The sequence below is a fragment of the Taudactylus pleione genome, unplaced genomic scaffold, assembly GCF_031769625.1.
Source record: "Taudactylus pleione unplaced genomic scaffold, aTauple2 ptg000095l, whole genome shotgun sequence".
Lineage (NCBI taxonomy): Eukaryota > Metazoa > Chordata > Amphibia > Anura > Myobatrachidae > Taudactylus > Taudactylus pleione.
Genome location: NW_028284497.1, coordinates 8,579,162 through 8,590,267, shown reverse-complemented (window position 1 = coordinate 8,590,267; position 11,106 = coordinate 8,579,162).

The window sequence follows — 11,106 nt, the reverse complement described above, 5'->3', positions numbered from 1 at the left end:
GAAGCCGACAGCCTAAATACCGGCAGCCGGCTTCCCGACTGTCATATCCCGGCAAGGGTGAAATGGCGGGTGTCTAGATGTAGACCCGCATTTCCCCGATGCCGGGAGACCGGCGCCCGGCATCACGATCGTAGTGGTGCCGCGAGCGAACAGCCGTGGGGGGGGAGGGTAAGGTTTAGGGCTCCCGGGGGGGACTTAGGGTTAGGCACCGCCCCGGGAGGTTAGGTTTAGGCTAGGGGGAGGGTTAGGGTTAGGCACCCCCGGGGAGACTTATGGTTAGGCACCCCCTGGGGGACTTAGGTTTAGGCAGCAGGGAAGGGGGTGGTTAGGGTTAGGCACTTAGAGGGGGGATTAGGGTTAGGCACTTGGGGGGGGAAGTTAGGGTTAGGCACCCCTAAGGAGGGTTAGGGGGGTTAGGTTAGTATATACTTACCTGAGGACGATCGGGATTGCCAGCGCTGTCGGGCTTCCGCTGCTCGGGACTCTGCTCTTGTCGGGCTGCAGCTGACGGGAATCGAACCGCCGGCCACGCGGCCGGCGGTATTTCATACCAATTCCCTTTGTCACCCTCCTTTGTTTTTACTTTTCTCCTCATTGTGGGTGTTTTATCTTTTCTCTCTCCCTTTATCTATTTATCTATCACCCTGTCTTTACCCTCTTATAATATCAGTCTCCCACCATCTACCATTTGTCTCCACCATTAACCTTTACCCTGCATTAGGGGTGTGCACCGGCCACTTTTCGTGTTTTGTGTTTTGGTTTTGGATCTGGATCTTTCTTCGTGTTTTGGATCTGGATTGGCTTTGCCAAAACCACCCTTCCGTGTTTTGGGTTCTGGGTTTTGTGTTTTGGATCTGTATTTTTTTGAAAAAAAGCATAAAAACAGCTAAAATCACAGAATTTGTGGGTTTTTCTGCTCCTATGCTATTATTAACCTCAATAACCTTAATTTCCACTCATTTCCAGTCTATTCTGAACACCTCACAATAGTGTTTTTATATCCAAAAGGTTGCACCGAGGTAGCTGGATGACTATGCTAAGAGATACGAGTGGGCGGCACAAACACGTGGTCCATCTAGGAGTGACACTGCAGTGGCAGACAGGATGGCAGTTTGAAAAACTAGGCCCCAAACAGTACATAATTCAAAGAAAAAAAAGAGGTGGAAGATGGAATTGTCCTTGGGCCCTCCCACCCACCCTTATGTTGTATAAACAGGACATGCACACTTTAACAAACCAAACATTTCAGCGCCAGGGTCTGCCACACAACTGTGGCTGAAATGATTGGTTCGTTTGGGCCCCCACAAAACAAACTGGCAATTAATCTGGCCCTGCACAAACTGGCTCTACGGAGGCAAGATGTCGTCCTCATCCTCCTCATCCACCGATTCCTCACCCTCTTCAGTGTTGTGTACATCCTCATCCTCACAGAGTATTAATTCGTCCCCGCTGGAATCCACAACCACATGTCCCTCTGTACATTCTGGAGACTGGTCTCCCTGGAAGAGTTGATAATTCATTTTATGAACATCATCTTCTCCACATTTTGTGGAAGCAACCTCCTACGCCTTTGCTGACAAGGTTCCCGGCTGCACTAAACACTCTTTCGGAGTACACACTGGAGGGGGGGCAACTCAGGTAAAATAGAGCCAGTTTGTACAGGGACCTCCAAATTGCTTCTTTTTCCTGCCAGTACAGGTACGGACTGTCTGACATGCCTACTTGGATGCTGTCACCGATGTAATCCTTTAACAGACAGACGCACGCTTGTCGCTGCTGCTTTGAGGATGCAGGTGCGGCTACAGCCCACACATTTCACAAAGACAGAAAAAAAAAAAGAATTTTTTTATTGTTTGTGGAGCGCACTTTGAGGGTTACACCACCCTTTAACAGACAGACCCACGCTTGTTGCTGCTGCTTTGAGGATGCAAGTGCGGCTACAGCCCACACATTTCACAAAGACAGAAAAAAAAAAAGAATTTTTTTATTGTTTGTGGAGCGCACTTTGAGGGTTACACCACCCTTTAACAGACAGACGCACGCTTGTCGCTGCTGCTTTGAGGACAGTATCATATGCAGTGACAGTAGGCTTCTCAGAAATTGTTGGCACGTCTTTCAGTCCAGACCAGATGTCCAAACCGGCCCTTGACTTATGACACAGGCGCACGCTTGGTGCTGCTACTGTGTTGATGCACGTGCAGCTACATCGCACACAAGTCACAAACACATAAAAAAATATAGTTTATTTTTTGGAGCACTTTGAGGGTTACACCACCCTTTAACAGACAGACGCACGCTTGTCGCTGCTGCTTTAAGGATGCAGGTGCGGCTAAAACCCAAACATATCACAAAGACAGAAAAAAAAGAAGAATATTTTTATTGTCTGTGGAGCGCACTTTGAGGGTTACACCACCCTTTAACAGATTGACGCACGCTTGTCGCTGCTGCTTTGAGGATGCAGGTGGAATCTAGATGGGATTTGGAACCGGGGACACACTACCTCCATCAATTGTCTAAATCCCACTGCACTAATGGCGGATACCGGACGCACGTCTAACACCAACATAGCAGTCAAGGCCTCTGTTATACGTTTTGCTTCAGGATGACTGCTGTCGTACTTCATCCTCATCGCTAGGGACTGTTGGAGGGTCAATTGTTTAGTAAAAGTAGTGGTGTTCCTACTTCCTCTCTGGGATGATGAACAACTCCCAGCAGCAGCAACAGCACTAGGAGGAAGTGGTTCTTGATCTTTCCCTATTTTATTTTTTATCGGAGAAAGTTTGGTCCTCCATTTATGTTATATTGATATATACGTGAGGCTAAGGCGCACACAAACACAGAAAATATTTTTTTATTTTGCTGGAGAGTAGTGCACTTTGTGGGTTACACCACCCTTTAAGAAATGAGCCAGCCGGCTCTTTACTTATGGCACATGCAGCCACAGTGCACACAATTCACAAACACAGAAAATATTTTTTTATTTGGTTTGGAGTGTACTTTGGGGGTTACAGCACCCTTTAACTGTAAAGCCAGGCTGCCCTTTACTTATGACACAGGCGCACGCTTGGCACTACTTTGTTGATGCACGTGCGGCTACTGCGCACACAATTCACAAACACAGAAAATATTTTTTTATTTGGATTGGACTGGAGTGTACTTTGGGGGTTACAGCACCCTTTAACGGTCAAGCCAGCCGGCCCTTTACTTATGACATAGGCACACGCTTGGCACGCTTGGCACGCTTGGCACTAACAACAGCAGCACAGCACAACACAGCCAGCCCCTATGGACTTTGAAGTAGTGGACACAGCCCCTATGGACAACAGCAGCACAGCGCAGCACAGCACAACACTACTCTGCACTACACTACACTACACTACACAGCCCAGCCAGCCCTAACTCCCACCCTCCCTCTTCACTGTCCACAGCCGAGTGAGAAAATGGCGCCGACGCGGGTACCTTATATAGGATCCAAAACCCGCGAGACCCGGAAGGCGGGATGATGACGTTTTTCCTCGATTTCAGATCCGAGTCAGGCGGGAGAAGTCGAGCCTGACTCGGATCGGCCTCGGATCGGGGGGGTTCGGATTTCAGAAATCCGAACCCGCTCACCCCTACCCTGCATACATTTCATAACCTACTTTTCCCCTTTCCATGCAACTTTACCTGAAATACTCTTCTAATTCTGCTACTACCCTTTATAGACCTCCCTATTACCCTGCCTATAATCCAGCCCTGCCAATATCCCTGTTATCAGTTATCACCAGCGACAACCCTGACGCCTGTAAGATTAGAACCACAAAGGCTTCCCCATGCAGATTGTATTTGTACCTCTACAATACTTATTCCGTTAACAGATAATAATTTAAAATTAATTTCTTACTGTACTTAAACAATTATGTATTCTTTGAATATACAGTAGCATAACTTTGTGTATAAAGGTTTTAAAGTGTTTTTAATTACATTTGATCCTTTTTTTAAACTGTCATAAGAACATTTTTCCAATATATTTTTATTGATTTTTATTGTGTGGGAGGAAACTGGAGAAACCAGAGGAAACCCACGCAAGCACAGGGAGAATATTTATAGTTTGAATCTGGTTGCTATGGGCAACTTCCCCAATTCTAAAAACCCGCACTTTAGTAAATATTTGCTATGGTGGCAGGCCTTCAATCAATGACACTTTATGTACTTTTATCAGTACCACTTCCTTGTCGAAAAACATCAGGGAAAACTTGAGAGCCATATGATGCACTGGTATATGCACTGGCCAACCACAGAATTTAGTTAACTCTATTAGATTCATGGTACCTAAAATTGCAATAAGAGATAAACTACTGTTCATGCATTGTGATCTAGTGCTGTGTGCTTGCCACAGGCTAAAGTTTGACAGCCAGTCCCTGGAATTGGGACCCAGACCAAGCACTGTAGTTGTCTAAATTCCACTTGCCCTGCATACTCCCATGTTCTTCATGGACTAGTCATGTTCCTTTTTGCAGCAGATCACACCCCTTCAGCAACTGAAATAATGTACCCGTTGGTATGAAGCACGTTGAAGCAGAAGCACAGATGGGAGTCCCAGAACACGAATGCCAGGGAATTAAGTCATCATTGGCTACCCAGTATCTGCTGGCAGCCAAACACACCACTTCCAGCTCTGGCGGCAGCAGCAGCAGCAGAAAGAGTGGACATTGGGCCTGATTGAGCAGTTCACGCAAGTGCACTGCTGAACGCAGATTCCCGATTATCGGAAATCTGCGCGTGCGCAGGACCCATTCTGAGAGTGTGCAGAATGGGTCCTGCTAGGACACATGCAAGCCTTGATTGAAAGGCAGAGGTATTTAAGGGGCGGTGCGGGGGCGGCCGGCGTTCCAGGAAACAGGGCATAGTCATCGCAATCTGCCAAGCTCGCAAGCCGGCCAGCCTGAGTAAGCTTTTTTTGGGGTGCCTTGCTTCTCGGACGTGAGCCCCTTAATATTAGGGATGCCAGTATAGAGGAGCCTTGATGATTGGCCTGGTGCTTATTCATATATTTGCATATATATGTAACCAATACCTCTAAATCTCTATTATTATGTAGGATTTAAGTATTGTTTTTGCTGCAGTGTGCTGGAGGGCAAATCTCTCTTTTTTTTCTGTGTTCAGAGTAAACCCTGCCCTTTACAAGCACCTGTGTTATGCAATTAAGCTGATCTGAGCAACTACCATTTTTCTTTGTAAGCTGAGGCTTACTCAGCTGGCCGCTCGTCCGGTGCCGTCCACCAACGTGACCATTGACCATCGATGGTCAAGGTGGTCACAATGCTGATCCCAGCCTACAACCTCAATCGCAGTGCTGGGACCGCAAATGCAGCAGGGGGTGTCATACAACAGGAGGTGTATTTGCATTATTGCAAGAATCGCAATTGCAAAGCTGCCTGCATGCAACTTTGCAAATGCGATCCTTGCTGAATCAGGCCCTTTGTTACCATGGGACTTCAGGAGGTAAAATAGGTTGAGCCTAGGGCATATTTGCCTACCCTCCCGATTTGGTCGGGAGCCTCCTGAAAATCGTGTGCCGCTCCTGACCTCCCGGGAAGGCAGGCAATCCACCCGGCTGCCGAACACCCCTCCTATCTCCCCCGCAATTACATTTTAAACCCCCGCAGCAGGGGGGGTTGGGCCGTGACGCGGTACAGGCACCAGAGAGGGAGAGTCAGGGTTAGAGTAAGGAGAGGGGGAGGGTTAGGATACCAACTGACAAGTCTCAGCTTGCTAACCCTGTCTGGGTACCAGCATCAGGATTCTGACTGCCTTGATCCCGAGCACTAGCATCCCGAAACCAAACCATTATTTTCGATTGTTTGATCTGTTTAGTTTCATTCTTAACAATTGATAGTTAACAGTTTTTATTGGTACTTAAGAGTCATACATTTGTGTATACTTATTCAGGGGCGTTTCTAGTGAGGTGGGGGCCCGTGTGCAGTCTCCGTCACGGGCCCCCTCCTCTTTGTTTGGCAGCCGGCAGCGCTCTGAACTGTGCGCGGCCAGCGCTGGAGTTATAGACTCCGGGCACTAGAGTGTGCCCAAAGTCTATAGCGCATGCACAGGTCACCGGGAAAGTGGCAGCGGTGGCCATTTTCCCTGTTGTGCGCATACGACAGGAAAATGGCCGCTGTGGCCACTTTTCAGACGTATTTACAGCGCCAGACCCCCGCACCGATGTGGGACTCCGGAGAGGTAAGTATATTATGGGTGTGCGATGCGGGACCCCCCCTAGACCCAGGTGCCCGTGTGACCCGCACACCCTGCACCCATTATAGATACGCCCCTGTACTTATTATATAATTGTTGTTAAAAAATTTTGTTTTTGGTATTCAAGTCTGGTGCCAGCACATTTTATCATTGGCTCTCAATTTTTCATTATATATATTAATATAAATTATATATATTTACATATTTGTACAAGTTGATCACATTATTGGTTTGTGCCTAATACTAGCGTTGCTTTTCTTTGTGTATATGCCCCAACGGCTTTTCTTTGTGTATATGCTCTAAAACAGTGGGCCTAATGTACTAATAAAAGGAGTGCACATTTATCAGTTGTAAGGTTTTATAACAGGATGTGTCAGGCGTCTTCTAACGGTAGTGATAAACTCACAGAATACATACACAGCAGCTCCCTGACAGGTCATGTGACTATGTACTAATTATTTGTAAGAAATACAGATCAGTTTTTATTCTGGCCTAGGTGGACATACGTATAAAGACCAGATACATTATTAGTTAACATTAATTACTAATAACCTCTAATAACTATAACTCAATTCAACACATTTATATGATGTAGATTGTGGGACCATTCTTCATTTATGGAACGAGGTTGTTAGATGAAGAGATTTTTCCCTCATTGTTATCAGAGGATGGGTCATATCCAGTGCAGGTGGGGCTGCAGCGCAGTCCAAAATTCAAATAGGGGAGCCACACCAACTGCCCTTCCAAATGCTGCCAAACATCTCCTGCTGGGACTCTGTGACAGTTCGTGTGGTTCCCCTAATTGAATTTTGGACTGCGCTGCAGCCCCACCATTGGGCTCGCCACTGGTCATATCCTATTTTATTCCAGCAGGATAATGTCCCACCTCATTATGTCAGGGAATATCTTGATGTGCAGTTTTCCCAAAGGTATATTGGCCATAGAGGTCCAGTGGCCACCAAGATCCTCAGATACTGTATAACGTTGGATTCCTGTGGGGTTACCTGAAGGAACGTAAAGAATCTTATCGTCTGCAACAACAAATTGTTGATGCTTGTGCTTAGATTCAACCAGACATGTTGGTCAAGGTTCATCAGGAATGGGAAAATAGAATAGCCTTAACACTGCAACATGGTGGCCAGCACTTCGAACATGTCCTATAAACTTTATGTTAAAACTCGAAAATGAAGATACGTTAAAACATTTGTTAGATATGTCACGAGTTTTCCCCCACTCCCATATCATATACGTGTAGACACTGGATTAATATATCTTTAATCATTTAATTTTTATAAGGGTGTTTCCATACTTATGGACCATCCTGTACTTAAGAAGCTGAAGGTAATTCTAAAGTTCAGAAATTGGATAATGAACAAGACTCTTTTAGTCCCTTTAAAATGGACAGGACCCTTGTTTATTACACATATATAACATACTTACATTTGTTAACACAAGTACTCTACAAAAAATATACATTTTTGAAAGAGAACCAAGACTAATGCCAGTAGCAAGTGTAATTTCCATTATCTTTGTTATGAACTCTCCCTATGTTTGGGCACATATGACTGTTAGTGCAGATAAGTGGCAAGTATCTCAGTAAGCATTTACTGAGAGAGGGAATATTGCTCCTTATAATTGGAGGCAGGGCTGGCATCAGAAATTGTGGGACCCGGAACTGACAAAATAGGCAGCCCCCCCCCCTGTGTTTCTGCAACTCCAGCCCCATAGTGTCTCTCTAGCTCCAGCAAGCCCAGTTCCATCTCTCCAGCCAGCACCAACAAAAGAAAAAACCCCTAAGTATTCACAATTCATCATATATTTTGCTTCTTATTGTGGACTAGGAGGTGCTACCATAGACTAAATTTAACAGGTAGAACAAAGGAGAGAAAAGAGTCTAAATATGGCGCACTTCGTAGGTTAAATAAAATGTAACTCTTATTCAATTATTTAAAATTGTACAATATTTCTGGCACATAAATAGTGAAATATAAACAAAGAGAATAGAAATAGTGATAAAGGTAGAAACTGTGTATAAAAAATTACACTGCATGCCTCACAAAGCATCTTCCTATAATGTATTACATTTCTTAGATGACCACACTTTCTTAGTTCCACATTGAACAACTGTATTAGGGCCTGATTCAGCAAGGATCGCAATTGCAAAGCTGTAAACAGACAGTTTTGCAATTGCAATCCTTATTATTATTATTATTATTATTATTACGTAATTTATATAGCGCACACATATTCCGCAGCGCTTTATAGAGCATATTTGGTCATTCACATCAGTCCCTGCCCAGTGGAGCTTACAATGTATATACCCTACCACATGCACACACACATACACACTAGGGTTAATTTGTGTCGGGGTCCAATTAACCTACCAGTATATTTTGGAGTGTGAGAGGAAACCGGAGTACTCGGAGGAAACCCACGCAAGCACAGGGAGAATATACAAACTCCACACAGTTAAGGCCCTGTGGGGAATCGAACCTATGATCTCAGTGCTTTGTGGCAGTAATGCTAAAGTACTGAAAATATGCTATGTAATCCCAAATCTAATATTTTAAGGTCTCTAAAGTATACTAAAAAAAAGGCATCACATCAACATTAAAATGTATTTATTATTAAAACTACATGTCTAATTTAGCATTATCAATATGGCCAGGGAGCTTGCCAAATTTTATTTCTAAAAAGCAGATTATCCTGCACAGAGAAAATATGTCGTTGATAATGGGTATTCTTATACTCCTTTCCCAAATTCAACAGATTATTCTTCTGATTGAGTTTATTATAATTAGATATGCTTAATTTGGAACGTATCCATTCTTGGATTTGCACACACACATACACACTAGGGTTAATTTTTGTTGGGGTCCATATAACCTACCAGTATATTTTGGAGTGTGAGAGGAAACCGGAGTACTTGGAGGAAACCCATGCAAGCACAGGGAGAATATACAAACTCCACACAGTTAGGGCCATAGTGGGAAACAAACCCACAACCTCAGTGCTGTGAGGCACTAATGCTAACCATTACACCATCTGATCCATGCAATAATGCAAATGGAGTAGGAGGTGTATGACACCCCTGCTGCATTTGCGATCCGAGCACTGCGACTGAGGTTGCAAGCTGGGATCACCATCGCAACCATCATTGGTCAATGATCGCGATGGTGGATAGCTCCAGGCCTCCAGCCAGCTGAGTGAGACTCAGCTTACTCATGCTGTCCGGCTTGCGAGCCCAGGACGCTGCATTGATCAACACAGATCCTGGGCTAGTCACACCCCATTTCTGTGAGCGGCGGCGGCCCTCGCACCGCCCCATGAATGCCGCTGCCTTTCAATCAGGCAGAGGCATAGGAGGGTCTGCGTGTGACTACGCAGGACCCATTCTGCACACTTGCAGAATGTGTCCTGTGCCTCAGATTCCCGAAAATCGTGAATCTGCGATCAGCAGTGAACTTGCAGTCACTGCTGAATCAGGCTTTTAATTAGGAACAGATTGGTAATTACCTCATTATAAGAAGATCAGACACATTTCAGCCTGTATGTCTTTAGCTGTGACACGTAATGGCACACATTAAGAAATTGAGACTATTGAGCCACTGATTATTGAAGTCCTTCAATTCTATTGGAAAATATTAAAGCTTCATAAGATATCCCAATCTGGCCATCTATTATATGTTATTAGCACACAGGAAGGAAACATGTGTAATGTGTGGAATATATTTTCTAAGATACACTGGGAGAATTTCCTCTATTTAATTATGTTCATATTATCCCTGAAGGTAAACCTTATCTGTGGCAGCAGTATCTTAGAGCATATCATATTTAGCTCAAATGTGTGTACACTTGTATCATCTCTCTGTTCATAATTCTCATGGAATTAGCTCATGAAAATAGTGATTTGCACTGAAGATCTTTTGCAATGTTAATTAGGGCTGCAAGCAATTACCAGCGTAATATTCACTGCAATGCTACTACACTGTTAAATTGGACTTAATAGATTGGAAGATCTTTGATAATCAGTGGCCCTATAGCCTTGCAACCATCTCTGATTTAGACCCTAGCTGGGCATCCACTATACAATTTTCTGTCAGATATCTGTCCAATCTGGCTGGTTGGAATGAAAATCTGGTAATGTATGGGAGCAAATGACAATCGTCCATTTGTTCACAAACACTGGAAAACATACAAAGATGGTTGTTCAGACAAATTGGCTAAAACACACAAATGTAACCAATTTGAACAATTTTTTTTTGTCCTTTTTTCAGAGTTTAAAACCATATGATCGATTGTCATTTGCTCCCATACATTACCAGGTTTTCATTCCAACCAGCCAGATTGGACAGATATCTGACAGAAAATTGTATAGTGGATGCCTGAATGATGCATGGATTTTGGGCATCCAGTTACCCTTTTGAAAAAATCCTTAAAAAAAATGTGAAATGTGTTTATAAATATAATATATAAGATTGTTTTATATATATATATATATATATATATATATATATATATATATATTTACCAAAGCTGTAACTGTAAATGGAAAAAAGCTTTAGTAAAATAAATGAAGTATATTAACCCGTGTTTGTGCGCATGTGGTAGGGGATATAGATTGTAAGCTCCACTGGGGCAGGGACTGATGTGAATGGCCAAATATTCTCTGTAAAGTGCTGCGGAATATGTGTGCGCTATATAAATAACTTGTAATAAATAAAATACTGTATGTTCTGTGACCAGTTGCTATTGTCCCTGCTCCAGCCCTATCCGGAGACAGTTGTAATCTCTCATTGTCTTTTAATGTGCATGTTCATTGCCACTTTCCAGCACTACACACCAGACAATAAGTGAAGTACCAGCAGAGAG